At 36.9% G+C, this 17193-nt stretch overlaps 1 protein-coding gene across 3 annotated transcripts in view; it reads right to left on the bottom strand.

The window, feature by feature from the left end:
- The window catches only part of LOC145286014 (aspartate--tRNA ligase, mitochondrial-like), a 517834-nt gene that overhangs the window by 206342 nt on the left and 294299 nt on the right, over positions 1-17193 (bottom strand). The window lies entirely within an intron of this gene.

Raw genomic sequence — 17193 nt, 5'->3', positions numbered from 1 at the left:
TATATCTTTTAATTATACACAAGAATCGAAGAAAATATTGAAATTCTTTAAATACATGAGAAATTTATTTGGAAAACCTTACAGTAAAGAAGGAACTATATTTATTATTCTGTATGGGTAAACTAGAGTTATGTGCCCAGGTTGTCTATAAATATAAAAGCGAAAATGTATGTATGTATGCATGTATGTATGTATATATGTATGTACGCTTTTCCTCGATGTCCACAAAAGGCTTGTTTCAGAGAAGCGCTCGCTCGCTCGCTTCGCAACTTAAAACTTTTTATATCATCTATAAATTGTAATATCTCGCAGTTAACCACGGAGCTCGCCTGTCTATTTAATTTTATTGACTTTCAAACGTTAATTATTCCACATTTCCCGCATCGGCATGCGTTACATTCGGTTTTCGGTATAAAAAAAGTGAAACTCGACTCTAATCACAGGCCCAGAGCCAGTGGTCTCTAGAGAGCTAAGTAACGTTTGATCAATGTCGACTTCGTCATATCAGATGGGGGAGCAGGTTTTTAAAAACAAACAAACCTATTTATTGACCTCATTAAAAACTGTCGCGCACAAAATGCTAACTGCTGAATTGCTATCGCCGTCACGTCAATCAAAAACGCGCACCTGTTTTTTTTCACACTTTACTATTTTCCAACTGGCTTTTTTTTTCACGGGCATCTGTTTTTTTTCACACACACCTACAAACACCCAGGCAATGCCGGGTACCCCTCGCTAGTTGATAATAAAGAAACAACAGTTTTATAAAAAGTATAAGTCTTTCTTTATTATGTGGTTTTACATGTTTACATTATAAAGCTCTTCCATATGTCTTTTATAATATTTTAATCGGATTTCTCCTATTGGGCTTGCCCTGGTTTATGAAATATCATCCATCTGTGGGTTATTTAATGCTGAATAAAAGTGTCGAATATAATTCTGTAGGTAGGATAATCTATATATATAAAAGCGAAAATGTATGTGTGTATGTTTGTGTGTCTGCTAAAAACTTTCGACAGACACAATGAAAATTCACAAATTCGGTATCATATTGAAGCTCATCCTTCGCTCGAAAAATATCGAAAAATTGGCCAAAAACGTTCATTTTTTCACCCCGAAATCGACAATGTCGAGGGGGGGGGGTTAAACAAAAACTGTCCTCTTGTGACAACGACCAGTTCTACACATGCGTCAGATGACGTCATGACCTGATTTACTTTAAATAGTTGAAAAACTGACACAATTTCGTGTACGTCACGTTAGGTCAGCGCGTTGGTTCGTTATCTAAACATTTTGGGTTCGAATCGTGGTGTGATATGTCTTTTTTTTTTTTTCGATTTTTTAAATTTAACTATTGAACCAGTGTTATTTAAGCCATTTTTCATGTAACGTTCGTTTTTCTGTTTTTTTTTTTTTTTTACTTCGCTTATCCACCCCCGACCACATACTCAAAAACACCCGGGTACCCACCGATTTTTTAAATTTTAATATCGAAACAGGCTTATTTAAGTTATTTTTCACATGTCCTCTTGTGACAACGACCAGTTCTATACATGCGTCAGATGACGTCATGACCTGATTTACTTTAAATAGTTGAAAAACTGACACAATTTCGTGTACGTCGCGTTAGGTCAGCGCGTTGGTTCGTTATCTAAACATTTTGGGTTCGAATCATGGTGTGATATGTCTTCTTTTTTTTTTTTCGATTTTTTAAATTTAACTATTGAACCAGTGTTATTTAAGCCATTTTTCATGTAACGTTCGTTTTTCTGTTTTTTTTTTTTTTACTTCGCTTATCCACCCCGACCACACACTCAAAAACACCCGGGGACCCACCGATTTTTTAAATTTTAATATCGAAACAGGCTTATTTAAGCCATTTTTCACATGTTCGTTTTTCTGTTTTCTTCGTTCGTTTGCCTTACGTCAATTTTTTTTCGATGTTTTGATTACCCCCCCCCCCCGCTTAAGTTTTAAAGTTCGTTTTTCTGTTTTCTTTTTTTACTTCGCTTATAGCAAACGAACCTGGTCATTGACCTCATTTGCTGAATAGCTTCCGTCGTCGTCGTAACGCTCTACGACTTCCGTGCGCGAACCTGTCAATTTGGTTCTTACTTAAATAAATTCAAACATCTTTCAGTAACTCATTCTGGCTGGCCGATTTTATTTTCAAACTTCGCCTCAGGGCTTCGGGTTCGATCCTACCAACTTTATCCCCCCCCTTCTTTTTTATTTAACAGCACACACACCTCCAAACACCCGGGCAACGCCGGGTACCCCCGCTAGTTATTTTATATTCATAGAATACACTGCTCTCAAGGTACATTGCTTTTTAGAATATATGCATTAGTCTTACAAAACATTACTAAGGAAATTTTACAGAGAGAGATCCGATATTACTCTCAGAAACTATTACTCTTTGGTATTGGTGATCTTTGTTCTCAAACTTACTGACCCTCAGCCACTGGTTTCTATTAGGAAGAAAATAGAAAGAAAAAAATAAGGTTTTGAAGAACCAGTTTGAATAATAAATACAGTTGGGAGATATGACAGGATTAGCCGATTGATTAGATCAGGTCTCTTCAACTTCCAATCTAGCCAAAATAAGGACCTAAAGGGAAGACTGGCTCAGCAACCAGGTGGTTAAATTTTTTTTTTGTGGGGGGGGGGGGCTTACTTCTCTTCTGTATTTGGTTGCAGTCGACGAATTATATGTTTAAAGTATTTTTCATCTTTGGAATTAGTAGTTTGTTCTTGAATTCACTTGACTTGAAAGCATCTAATCAGCTTAGTTTGACATAATTATTATATACTAGCAGGACCGGCGTTGCTGGTAAAAGTTAGAACAAATTCGGTAAAGGATCCAACTCCGAAAACAAATTAAACTACATCATTGGTGGTTACTGAGGATTAATGCTGATTTGGGGTGAGTACTGGCATTTACTGGTGGGCACTAGCTGGCTTTTACAACTAGAACTCACTGCTGGATATGATCAGTGCTGGCCTCCATTGAAATGCTCCTAATTGAAATCATCCGTCTTCAACTGTTAGACACTGGCATCCACTGGCTGTCACTGTATGTCTGTGGCAGGAACTGATGGTCATTGGCTGTTAGTGCTGTATTGAGGTGTTTATTAGCATTTACTATTGGATCTTGGCTATCTTTACAAGTGCCACTGTTGGTTCCCGGCATACAGTATCGGTCACTGGCAGCCATGAGCAGTATTGACCTCCATTGGACTATTGTGCTATTTTTTTAGATATGATGTTCCAATTAAATGTAACTTTATACGGCATGATGATCATTATCTATATATCTATAAAAGTGAAAATGTCTGTGTGTGTGTGTGTTTGTCTGTCTGTGTACACTTCCCTACCAAATAACTCTTGTCAATTTTTGATCTACAGACTCAAGATTTGACATAAGGGATATTGAGATTTGGGAAAATCTTTTTAAGTGATTTTCGGTCAGAAATTTGGTTTTTAAGGGGTCAAAGTTCAACGATTTGACCTTTGAAAACTCTACCAAACTTCTCTGTAAATTTTGGGTCTAAACACTTGAAATTTTAGATATAGGGTACTTGGACATGGATCTAACTTTATAATTTGATTTGAGCCCAAAACAATAAATATTAAGAGGTCATAATTGGGGTCAAAGTTTTTTTAAAAAAATGACCTCTGCGATCTCTACCTAGCCAATTTTTGGTCTTAACATTTGAAATTATACATAAAGTGTAATCAGACATAGGACAAGCTTTTTAATCATTTTTTTTTTTTGCTGAAAATTTGGCTTCCAAGGTGTCAAAGTTCAAAAGATTTTATCTTTACGGTTTCTAGCAAACTATTAAGCCAATTTGGGGTAAAAACATTTGAAATTTTACATAAAGGGTATTCAGACATGCAGTAAGCTTTTGAATCAGTTTTTGGGCGAAAATTTGGCTGGCAAGAGGTTAAAGTTTACAGAGTTGACTGTTATAGACTCTACCAAACTCCTCTGCCAATTTTGGGTCTAAACACTTGAAGTTTTAGATGTAGGTTATTTGGACATGGGTCAAACAATTTAATTTAATTTAACATGCAGAGGTTAGTGTGCTTGGCTGAAGGTGCGTATGGTAGCTTAGATACGAACAATGTAGTAATAAAAAGCCAAGTGATATGTTTCTTCATCGAAGGGCTATATGACAGAGAAGTCAAAATCGCTGTCATGAGGGAGGAACCATCGGACCTCAAAGTAGCCTATGAAAAGGCCCTAATCGAGGAACGGTGGCAAACCCGTATAAGAGTCAATGACCGAGAAGAAGAACCTATGGAGATTAATTATAGTAGGCGCCAGAGAAACATAGAAGCAATAAGGAAAAAGAGATTCCCAGAGCCAGATAGGGGGCATGGGAATTATAGAGGATTTAATAGGGGACCCGGCTTCAAGGCAAACAGAGGGCCTTTGGCCGGGGATTAAGTGTTTCAATTGCGGCAGAAAAGGCCATATAGCCAGGAACTGCACCTTTCCTAAGTCGGGAAACGAGCCGACCCCACTCGCAAGACGCCCAGCGAGAGGGAGAGAGGTGAACAGTCAAAGATAATAGGACATATGGGCGCCGCTAATTGCATCCCTATTAAAATAGAGAAAAACTAGTTAAGAGCATTAGTAGATACTGGCGCAGAAATTTCGGTAATAAAAAGTACCGTGTTAGAAGGTCTCAGACAGAAGCCTGAGATAAAGAAAATAGAGATTAATTTAAAGACTGCAAACGGGTCACCTCTCTTAGTGCAAGGAGTGGCGCGTTTGCGGATTAAAGTAGGAAGCCAGTACATTCGACATGATTTTGTAGTGACGAAAAACCTTAATAGGAACATCATATTGGGCCGAGACTGGCTCAAGCAAAATAGTGTTAGAATGTACTTTGATTTAGGAGCAATTCGATTAGGTAGCGAGTACATAGTGCTGCAAGAAGAGGCTCATATTTTGAGTATAGTTAGATTAAGACACAATGTCACCCTGAAACCGCAGCATTTACATGCGTGCACAGCTCGTGCCGGAATGAGAAACGGTCATGGTTTAGACTACGAAGTAGTACAGATAGATAAGGTCTTCCTAAGTGATTTAAGTGGTGTATCAGTAGCGAACACAGTAGTTAAAATAAAAGGTAGGAAAAGCTTTCCCTTGCTAATCATGAATAGCACAAACCAGACAGTGAAATTAAGGAAAGGTTACAAGATAAGTGGATGTAGAAGAACAGAGGTAGTAATGGCGATATCAAAGGAAGTCGGGAAACAAGAGTAACCTCGACGGCATAAAGGTGCCAGAGGAATTGAGGAAAGATTTAGATAAAGTCCTGTGACGAAATACGGATTTATTCGTCACAGAGGATAAATACTTAGGCCGGACTGACACAGTAGAGATGAGGATCCATACAGGAAAAAACGATCCCATAAAGAAAAACCCTTACAGAACACCTCTCAAGCAGCGGGAAGAAGTTAATGTAGCACTAGAGGAAATGCTACAGGCAGGGGTTATAGAGAGGTCAAACAGTCCGTGGAGTTTCCCGATAGTATTAGTAAAAAAGAAGGACGGAACGAAGAGGTTCTGCATAGATTTTAGGGCCCTGAACAAGATAACAAAGAAGTATGCCCGAGTGCTACCAGTAATTGATGATATACTAGCCTCGCTTGGGTCAGCAAAATACTTCTCAAAGCTGGACTTGAAATCAGGGTATTGGCAGGTAAAGTTGAACGAAAAGGATAAAGAGAAAACCGTGTTCACCTGTCATAGAGGACTGTTCCAATTTAATGTAATGCCATTCGGACTTGCTAACGCTCCAGGAGTGTTCCAGGAGCTAATGTCCGTAGTATTACAGGGACAGGAAGAATTTGCCGTGCCTTATTTGGATGATATTTTAATATTCTCCAAAACAAAGGAGGAACATGTTAGGCATATAGAAAAGGTGCTAGGTAGCTTACGTAAACATAACTTAAGGTTAAAGGCGGCGAAGTGTGAGTTTTTCAGCAAGGAAGTGCAATATCTGGGATTCCGAGTGGGTGAGAAAGGTATCCAGCCGGATGGGGACAAAGTTAAAGCGATTCAGGCAATTTCGACCCCGACCACTGTGAAGCAGGTTCGATCCTTTATAGGCATGACATCCTATTACAGGCGGTTTATCAAGGATTTTTCCGTAATCGCCGACCCGTTAATTCGGTTAGGAAGCATGCACGTTTCTGTTGGGATGATGCATGTCAGTCTGCTTTTAATCGATTGAAATCGAAGCTTGCTGAGATGGTGACGCTGGCATACCCGGACACTAGCAAAGGATACAGATTATACACAGATGCCTCTGATTATGCGATTGGAGCATCCTTGTCTCAAATGGTCTACGACCCAGAGGAGGGTCGGGAGAAAGAGAAACCCATTTATTTTCTATCTCATAAGTTGTCAGATACCCAGACTAGATGGTCAACGATAGAGGAGGAAGCATATGCGATTCACTATGCCTTAAACAAGTTGAATCACTACTTGCACAGTGCTACGTTCACCATCTACATGGATCACAGACCATTGGAGTACTTGCTGAAATCTCCGATACAGAAAAATACAGATGTGGGCTTTAAGTATGGCTGGCTACGATTGCACCATACAGTACCTGAAAGGAAAGGATAACATCTGTGCAGATCTCTTATCCCGTGCAGTAAATGCGAGTCGGGATGAAGACGATCCTCCAGTAGAGATAGACGATAGGAATTATAAGGTAAGTGCGATAAACTTGAATCGTTTTGAACCAAGAGAGTTTGTATCGCATAGGGATGACGAAGACTCACCAGTAGAAAGCGAGCGTCCTACACTATCAGGTTTGGATATGTGTAAAGAACAAGACGCCGATAGTCAGATTGTCGAATTAAAGAAACGGATGACGAGCGGTAAAACGTCCAAGATGGAAAAAAAAAAGTACATCATAATGGATGATATCGTATATTATTTATCGCAACCCGACGACGATCCAGTAGTTAGATTATATATCCCGTCACATTTGAGGATGAAGGTATTGAATCAATACCATGATGAGAATGGTCATATGGGCATGGAGAAAACGTTCCACGCCATTAAACAGAAGTATTTCTGGCCTGGATGCAGGGGACCGACATGCCTTCTTTTCCTTTTGCTAAGATTGCATTGGACATGTATAGTGGTTGGCCTGAGGCTTTCGCTGTGCCTAATAAAAAGGCAGAGACAGTGGTGCATCTCTTAATTGAGGAGATATTTCCCAGATTTGGTGCACCATTGCAGTTACTTATGGATAACGGACCGGAGAATGTTAATGGAATCATGAAAAGGACTTTAGAAGAGCTTAATGTTGATCACGTGACTACCTCATTTTACCACCCACAAAGTAACGGGAAAATAGAAAGATTCCATGGGACGATGCATGACGTACTAGCAAAGAAAATAGGGGACAATGACCGTTCGTGGGACATGTACTTGAACCAGATACTGGCTGCTGTAAGGTTTCATGTCAGCGAAACAACGAAGTTCTCCCCCTATCATTTGCTTTATAATAGAGACGTTGTCTTGCCGTTAGATAACATACTGAGGCCTCGTAGAATTTACTACGGGGAAGAGGATCACGAGATCGCTCTGCAGGACATGCATCGGACCTTTACATTAGTCAGAAACAATGTAAAGAGAGCTAGGAAGAAAATGGTAGATAGGGCCAACGAGAAAACGAAAGCAGTCGATTTTCAAGTTGGCGATTTAGTTTATTATAGAAATTATAGGAAAAAGGGAAAACTAGACGTAAGATGGTCTCCATATTATGTAGTAATAGAGAAGACGGGGCCAGTCTCGTATAGGATTAGAAGTCAACTGACAGAGGCAGTAACAAAAGCCCATGGGGAACACCTTTGAAAAGCAGAAATGGAGGAATGGAATATCCCCAACGAGCAAGAGGGCTGTAGAAAAACTACCCTGTCAGCACCGGTAGAGGAAAGTAGTTCCGATAGTGAATCCTCTAGTGGGGAGGAAGAAAATTATCCTCAACAGAGCTGTCGCCATCAACGGAAGTCCCCAAATCAGGAAAACAGGATCCCGTTGATGGAACGGAAAATAATAAAACGCAGCATGACGGCTGAAAGGGCTAAGGAAGTTAACAAAATATCTAAGGACGATATATTAAACTTAGTGCCCAGGTCGTGCAGTGTTGATTATGATAATAGGGACCAGCCAACCGTAGCTAGGGCTAGCACGGGGGTTGGGAACTCAGATTATAATCAAGTTGCGGGTCGAGAGCGCGAAACAGGAAGTTAATTTGTGGATTTTAGACAAAATCCTTATTATTAACGTACTAACGGGGGGGGGGGGCTTTCTCGTTGCAGGAAAATAGGAAAAATTATATGGTGATTCGTGTGGCTTTTAAAATTAGGGAGTTCGAAGTTACCACCAACATTTAGGATCCTGGCGTTCTGGTCGAAATTTTGTACTATATGCTGCCCACATTTTAAAAAAGTAATTAAAATGTTAGACTCATATTTAATTAATTAGTCATTATTAATTAAAGGGCCGAGGTGAAAATATTGGACAAATCAACCACTTCGGTAAAATTCATAAATTTGCAGCGTATATTTCGCTGTTAAGTGCGGCCGATGCACTTATACCGAAGAAAGACCTTATGCTTTCTTGTGTTGCTGTTTTATTATTATTTTAAAAAAAAATTTTTTCCGTATGGAATCCATCGGAAAAATTTGTGACATTTGTAAAAGAACGTTGTATTGTGAAAAAAAAAAAATAAAAATAAATAAATAAATGATAATAAGGGAGGAATGTTATGTAATGGATGTCTAGGACCATCCGATACATAACGGTTAAAATAAACCTTTTTAAGAAACTCAAAAGGAGGGCATCGAATATCGATTGTCCACCAGACAAAGTGACAAAAGTAATTACGGCGTAAACAGAAAAATCGGACGACGATTTTTTGTTTACAAAATAAAGTGATTGTGGGAGAGATCGCATATTTTGCTGGAATGGGACATTCCTTTGCGAGAACAAAGAAAGATTGGAATGTCCTGGAAAAAACAATTATGGTCAAGGCTGGAACGTGTTGTAAAGACATGTGCAATAAACAAAAACAATAGTCGCCCGACTAAGAAAAAATGGGTTACTGGAGATCTGGGTCAAATGCAAGCAATGCATTTGTAAACAAAGCTAAAACTTGCCTGGGAATTGAAGAATCAATTATCGACAATAAATGAATTAACCACTCAAATGCAAGCCAGCGGAGATCGTAATAGTGGAAAAATACGGGAACAAAACAAATCCTGTGAATATAATGATGTGATTTTTGGAGTCAGGGAGAGAAGTAGGTCTGAGGACCGCCAAAGGACGTGCGATTGTCAAAGTGAAATCGCCCCCCCCCGATCGCTCAATGAAAGGAAAGCCAAGCCGCAGAAATGAACTATTTGATAAACTGCATGTAAGGCTTTAGTTAAAAATACATTTTTATATAAAAAGCAATCGTGACTTACGTCTTTCCTTTATGTTATGAGTTACGCCTGATCGTTATGTGCATGTCAAAACTTTGTTTCAGATACCGTCGTTGTTATGACAAGCTGGACAATTGACAAGTCAGCTCGAATGAAAAATGCCCGGTCAAGGGGGAAATAACCATGCTGTCTTAGCAGTTGCTATGACAACCGTTTAGCTCGGGTCGTAAACAAGTTACACTAGCGGACGATCGATGAAATTGACGGCTACTGCGTTTTTGTTACAAATCTACTAACTACGACCGTTCCCAACCTGGGGTCCTGCGCAACGTAACAATGTGTTCAATAGCCAGTGTCTCACAGTAGTGCTTGAATTCCTGACCTGTGAACATAGTGCCATTATAACTAACAATTGTTTTTGGAACTCTGAACCGACTAAATATCTCATCCAGCACTTTTATTTTGTTTGCCGCTATAGGGTGTTTGTATTTGACATACTATCTATGATTACTAGGTAATAATATCCCTTCAGAGGTCCTGCGTTATCGATATGGATGAGTGTCCATGGCACATCTGTTTTAGGCCAAGATTGCGTCCGTATGGGGGGAGATCTCATAGCTAGTTGGCAACCTTTACATAATTTCACCATTTTCTCAATGTCCTGATCCATTCCAGGCCAGTATGTGAATCCTCTCATTAGGGCCTTCATTCTGGAGATTCCAGGAAGTCCCATGTGGAATTCTTTTAGGATTTTCTTTTGTAATACTTGCGGTATTATCACTCTGTCTGTGTACATCAGAGTTTCATCACACATAGAAAATGGAAACACTTTTCTATTCTTTTCGTCTTGTCCCACTTGTTTTTTTTATCTTGTTAATATATTTATCTGTTTTCGCTGCTTTCTTTATTTCCTCAAGTGTAACAGGAAGTTCCCTAACAGTATTTATTAATATATCTGTTAGTTCATTTTCTTCTTTTAGGGCAGCTATAACAGTTTCTTCAAATTCAGTTTTACTGGGGATCAATCTCGACAAACCATCTGCATGTGCAATTTTACTAGATGCTAGGTGTTTCATTTTGAAATCGTAATTGAGCAAAATAATACTCCATCTCTGTAATCTATTTGCCGTATGAGTAGGAATATCTTTTTTTGAACCAAAAATCGATAGTAATGGTTTATGGTCCGTTTCCAAGATGAAAGATCTTCCATGAATGAATCTATGAAATTTTCTCATGGCATACACAATCGCCAGACGCTCTTTTTCGGTCTGACTGTACTTTCTTTCAGCGGGTAATAAAACCCTCGAGGCGTGAGAAATTGGTTTAGTAGATCCATCTTCCATTCTGTTTAGAAGCACCACTCCTAAACTGCATTCGCTTGCATCTGCTGCTACAATTTAATCCTTTTTCGGATCGTAATGTGCTAATGCTAGATCCGATAACAAACATCTCTTAATTTTTTGGAATGCTTCCTCGCATTCTTTTGTTTTTATTCTTCTTCAATAATTCATTTAATGGTGCTCTTAGTTTGTGCATATTTGGGATATAAGAATTATAGTAGTTTGCTAGACCCAAGAATGATTGTAACTTCACTACATTGTCTGGTCTAGGCATGTCTAATTGCTTCTGTCCTATTTGGGTTAGGTCTTCTACCTTTCCAATCAATTATTTGTCCCAAATATTTAATCTTGTCCATACCAAAATTACATTTTTCGAGAGCCACTTTAAATATGTAGTCTTCTATTTTCTCGAATGCCTTACGAATATGGTTTTTATGTTCTTCAACATTTTTGCTTCTTATCAAAATGTTGTCTAAATAAGCCATTGCAAAATCCAAGTCTGCTAGCATGCCATCCATAATTTACTGGAATAAATTTGGTGCTACTTTCAACCAAAACAGCAATCGCTTTAGGGAAAATAATCCTTTATGAGTATTCATTGTCAGGTATTTAGAACAATCTTCGTGGACTTTGACCTGCAAATATGCTTTTGATAAGTCAATTTTTGTGAAAATTTTTCCTCCATTTAACTTAAAAAATATTTCCTCAGGAGTAGGGAGTGGATACTTATGATCCTTTAAGCAATCATTCAGTCCCGTCAAAAAATCCCCACATACTTTGATTTTTTTCTTTTTCTTTTTCACATAAACTGTGGGTGATGCCCATTCAGAGTAGTCCACTTTTTTTATTACTCCGATTTCTTTGAGTCTATTACATTCTTTCTCGATTATTTCTAATGCCGAATACAGAACCTTCCTTTTGGGTTTAAACACTGGTTTTGCTTCATCTTTCAGTTCAAATTTCACTTCCGTTTTAGTGCAGCAACCCAGACATTCAGAAAATACATTTTTAAAATCCTTCTTCAAATCCCCAACAAATCTGGCAGTTTGAGACTTTCAGATCCTGTCAAATTTACTCTTTTGCAAAATGAGTTTACTGGTTTCTCTCAAAAACTGAAAAGTATCATTATATCTATACTGAATAGATTAGAATTTTTTCCAGGTATCACATACATTTTAGTTTTTACAGTATTTTTATTCAGGATTCACCCTTAAATTTTAATCTATTTCCAGACATTCCTCTGGCACTTTTCTTTGTATTTTGCAGCTTTGGAGTTCCAATTTTCTTCCATGTTGTTTCATTAATTAAGAATATGTCACTTCCAGTATCCAAAAGACATTTTACTTTCTGGTCATAAATTCTAACTTCAATATGTTTCCTTTTTTTACCATACATGGGCTCTTTTTTAGAATCAATGGTCTTTATTTCAAGCTTACAGTATTTCTCCTTATTGCATTCTGTTGAGTTGTGTCCTTTACGGCCGCACTTATAGCATATTTTGCTTTTAAAGTAGCACTCTTTTGTGAAGTGATTCTTTCCTCCACACGTCTTACAGTATTTTTTTACATAGTGGTCACCTTGCTTTACCCTTTGTATTTTGTCAACATTTTTCTCTTCGATACTAGTATTATCCTGTTTCAAATTTAACAGTTTCTGGCATTCCTAAGTAACTTTCTGTCAGGTTATTTCTATGTCTTGATTCATAATAGATAATATCCTAGAATGAATCTCTTTATCCTTTGAGGATGTTAACCCTTGCACATATATCAAGCATTTAAACATGTCCTCTTTTAGGTCTTTCAACTTAAATAACTCGTATCGGGCATTTACTCTCCCAGAATAGGCGATAAAGTCTTCATCATCTTACTTCAAAATATTTAAACACCTATAACAAGTATAAAATAAGCTATCTCGCTCCCCGAAAATGTTCGATAAAATTTCTATAGTCTCTTTAAAAGAAATATCTTCGGGTTTCCTTGGAAGTATAAAATTGGTATACTTGGTATTTTCATGGGAACCCAGTTTTTGCAACAGTAAAATAATTTTTTCTTCATCTGACTATGCCTGACATTGTTTGGAAGAAATATTTTTGTATCTACGATAATATGCTGGAAACATTAAGCCATTAGTTGGTTCATATAAAAATTCTGTCAGCGAATTTGCAATTCCTTCCGGAGTGAACCGACAATCCTTTTTTTCTTCTTGTTTCATTAATATTGTTTTTAATACTTAATTTTACTTTAACTGTTCTTTTTGTAAAAATTCCATCTGGCTTTGTTGGGCTGCCAGTGCTAATTGTATCATTTTTGTAAACTCTGCTAATTGTTTCATGTTGAAGAATTTTTCATATTTTTTTTTTAAACAGTAATAAAACAAAAGGTTAACAGTACCTGCACAAAGCATTAAATAAATTCACTGAATAGTTTTTTTGTTTTTTTTTAAACCACAAAAAAAAAAACATTCTTTTGAGACAAGGTTTTTGGAGGGGGTTACACACATGAAATTGAATGTGCATTCTTTTCCACCGTATTTTTTTTTTTTTTGTATGAAACAAGAGAAATTTGAAATGGACAACTTTCTTCCGTTTCAATGCTTTGTGAAATGTCAATTTCTCCCCTCTTTTTTTTTTTTTCAGTAGGACTGTAACAGACTGAATAAAAAAAAAAAAACTTACTTTTTGTGTATGTCTTAGCTTTTTTTTTTTCAGTAGTTGAATTTTTCCGTGCAGTTTTTTTTTTTTTTTAAATTCATTGTCCAATATCTTTTTGGCTTAAAGTTTCCTTTTTGTGAATTTGAATCCTGTCGCCATTTGTTATATCCTTACTTTAAATAAGAATACAGCTAGAAACACGGGATTATGGGTGAAAGACAAAGGGGTTTATTTACAAGGGAATATATGTGACATAAGAGTTACTTGACATATTTTCTTATTCTCTTCCGGTCTTTTTTCCTTCTGTCTCAGTCATGTGATAGGGTCAATATATCCATAGTTCATTTCATCTATGAAGGGATGATAGGTTATTCCATTACATCAGAGGAAAAGAACGTGAAAAAAATTAAAAAAAAAAAAAAGATAGAGAGAGAGAGGTGGGATCGAACTCGAAAACGTATAGTAATTAGTCATCCTCGTCAACCATTAGGCCAAAGAGGATAGTGAATTCAACGAGTTGGTAACTAAGTTAAAAATCAAACGAGTCGCCACGCATGCAAAGAAATTGATGTTGCTTTTAAAAAAGTCGGCTAGATCTTATGCATTTTGGGACCAATTTTCAATTTTGTAAATTCTCTCTATCTAGCCCAAAATATATCCCTATTTTCTGAGATGCAACCATAAATCGTACTCTACATGAATCCTTGATGTAGCTTTCACAGTAACAGGATACCAGAAATCCTGATAAACAACAACTATATATTCACCTGTTGATGGTAATTTTTATCATTTCTATTCTGTTGTTTTACTGAAAATTCAACTATGTAAACAAGGAAATAAGAATAATTTTTTACCTTGTTTCCACATTAACATTTTAAATGATTACTTTCATAGGGTTTAAGGTATGCTGAAAACGAATATCGCATTTAAATTTTCTGCAAATAAGTAGTTTTCCAAATATCAAGCAATGTCATTTCTTATGTTATCGCTGGTGGCCATCTTGGTATGCGCGAGCATGCAAACGTAACCCTGAGAGACTATGTGCAAATGCACATACCAAGATGGCCACCAGCAATAACATAAGAAATGACATTGCTTAATATCCGGAAAGCTACTTATTTGCGGAAAATTTAAATGTGATATTCGTTTTCAGCATATCCAAAAACCTTCATAGGTAATCATTTTAAAGAAAAATGTTAAGGTAAAAACAAGATAAAACTTTACAAAATGCATCACAATGAAATTCTTTATCGAACCGCCTAATTATTATTATTATTATTATTATTATTATTATTATTATTATCAATTAAAAAAACGGGTTTGTTTTACAAATTCGAAAAAATGGTCTTGACAATGAGTTAAAAATAAATTCAAGTTTCACGATATATTTTATTTAATTGTTAGGTGAAAGTACAGAATAATTAACAAAACACACTTCCTTCCTCATGTTAAGGATGGGTTTCTAAATAATAACATTATTTCAGCGTGGTAGCATAAGTGCACAAGTACCTTTTATTTGCTATATTCTTTTTTTGTTTTTTTTTTTTACCACCAAAAAACACAATTCTACCTTAAGTACAAGTAAGAAGTAATAAATAGCATGATAACAGAAACGCATGTACTTAATACATTTTATTGTTTTTTAACGCTTTTAGGACATGTGCACTAAAAACGTTAAAAACAACAAAATAGTATTGTTTGGAAATCAAATTTGAAAAACTTGAAAACAAATTTTTTAAATTGACAAACTCCGAATAAAAAATGAAACTTTTTTCTGATTTCATTTTGAAAGAAGAAAAACAGTTTTCTATTTTTAAGCGACTACAAACTCGTTAATATGCTGACGACTGTAGGCAGCTCAGCACAGCAGTAGCACAGCATTGGTAAGTGCATTAGCGCATAGCAAGCTGTTTTCCCTTTAAGCGGATTTGAATTTCTATAAAAGATTACATTTTAAAGAAATTTTCGCACAATTAATAATTATCAAATATTTACATATTATACATGAAAATAATTATGAAACTCATATCTATATGAACATGGATGGCATATACCAATTTATCTTATCAATTTGGAAATATTCTTTGTCAACTTTGCTTGGTCGTAACTTTTCTTCCTGTGGTTATCAAAATATAAATCAAAGTCCAGTACAGATGGACTTCTATGCTTATATAGCTTGTAAAATTTCAGCCATATCCAATTAAATTTGATCCTGCGCATATGTATCCAAATGTAACATATGAAATGTAACCATTGAAAAAATAGTTTCCCGTTTTGCTGTTGTCATTTTTTACCGCTTTTTCATATTTAACTTTGAGCATAAAAATATTGAACACATAAAAGAAAAATAAATTAACATCGTTGGAATGCTTATTCTATTCTCTTTCCAGCAATGTAATATTTTTTTAAAATTGACCCACAAATAAAAAAGATATGACTTGTTGAAACACATTAGGTATGTAATATTGCTGATGTCCATGAAAATACATCATACGCTTGTAATGCTAGCCATATTTGGGAAATGTAGTAAGTAGCAGGAAGCTGATACAGAACAGATCAAGCAACTCTCATAACCACATATGCTACTAACCCTAACCCTCATAACCACATATGCTACTAACCCTAACCCTCATAACCACATATGCTACTAACCCTAACCCTCATAACCACATATGCTACTAACCCTAACCCTCATAACCACATATGCTACTAACCCTAACCCCCATAACCACATATGCTACTAACCCTAACCCCCATAACCACATATGCTACTAACCCTAACCCTGATAACCACATATGCTACTAACCCTAACCCTCATAACCGCATATGCTACTAACCCTAACCCTCATAACCGCATATGCTACTAACCCTAACCCTCATAACCACATATGCTACTAATCCTAACCCTCATAACCACATATGCTACTGACCCTAAACCTCATAACCACATATGCTACTAACCCTAACCCTCATAACCACATATGCTACTAACCCTAACCCTCATAACCACATATGCTACTAACTCTAACCCTCATAACCACATATGCTACTAACCCTAACCCTCATAACCACATATGCTACTAACCCTAACCCTCATAACCACATATGCTCCTAACCCTAACCCTCATAACCACATATGCTACTAACCCTAACAACCACATATGCTCCTAACCCTAACCCTAACAACCACATATGCTACTAACCCTAACAACCACATATGCTACTAACCCTAACAACCACATATGCTCCTAACCCTAACCCTACTAACCACATATGCTACTAACCCTAACCCTCATAACAACATATGCTACTAACCCTAACCCTCATAACCACATATACTACTAACCCTAACCCTCATAACCACATATGCTACTAACCCTAACCTTCATAACCACATATGCTACTAATCCTAACCCTCATAACCACATATGCTCCTAACCCTCATAACCACATATGCTACTAATCCTAACCCTCATAACCACATATGCTCCTAACCCTCATAACCACATATGCTACTAACCCTAACCCTCATAACCACATATGCTACTAACCCTACTAACCACATATGCTCCTAACCCTCATAACCACATATGCTACTAACCCTAACCCTCATAACCACATATGCTACTAACCCTAACCCTCATAACCACATATGCTCCTAACCCTAACAACCACATATGCTACTAACCCTAACCCTAACAACCACATATGCTACTAACCCTAACAACCACATA

The sequence above is a fragment of the Euprymna scolopes genome, chromosome 10 (assembly GCF_053919585.1).
Source record: "Euprymna scolopes isolate OS-2025 chromosome 10, ASM5391958v1, whole genome shotgun sequence".
NCBI classification, from domain to species: domain Eukaryota; kingdom Metazoa; phylum Mollusca; class Cephalopoda; order Sepiida; family Sepiolidae; genus Euprymna; species Euprymna scolopes.
Note: the sequence above shows the minus strand (reverse complement) of the source record. Positions and strands in the feature narration are given on the sequence as shown.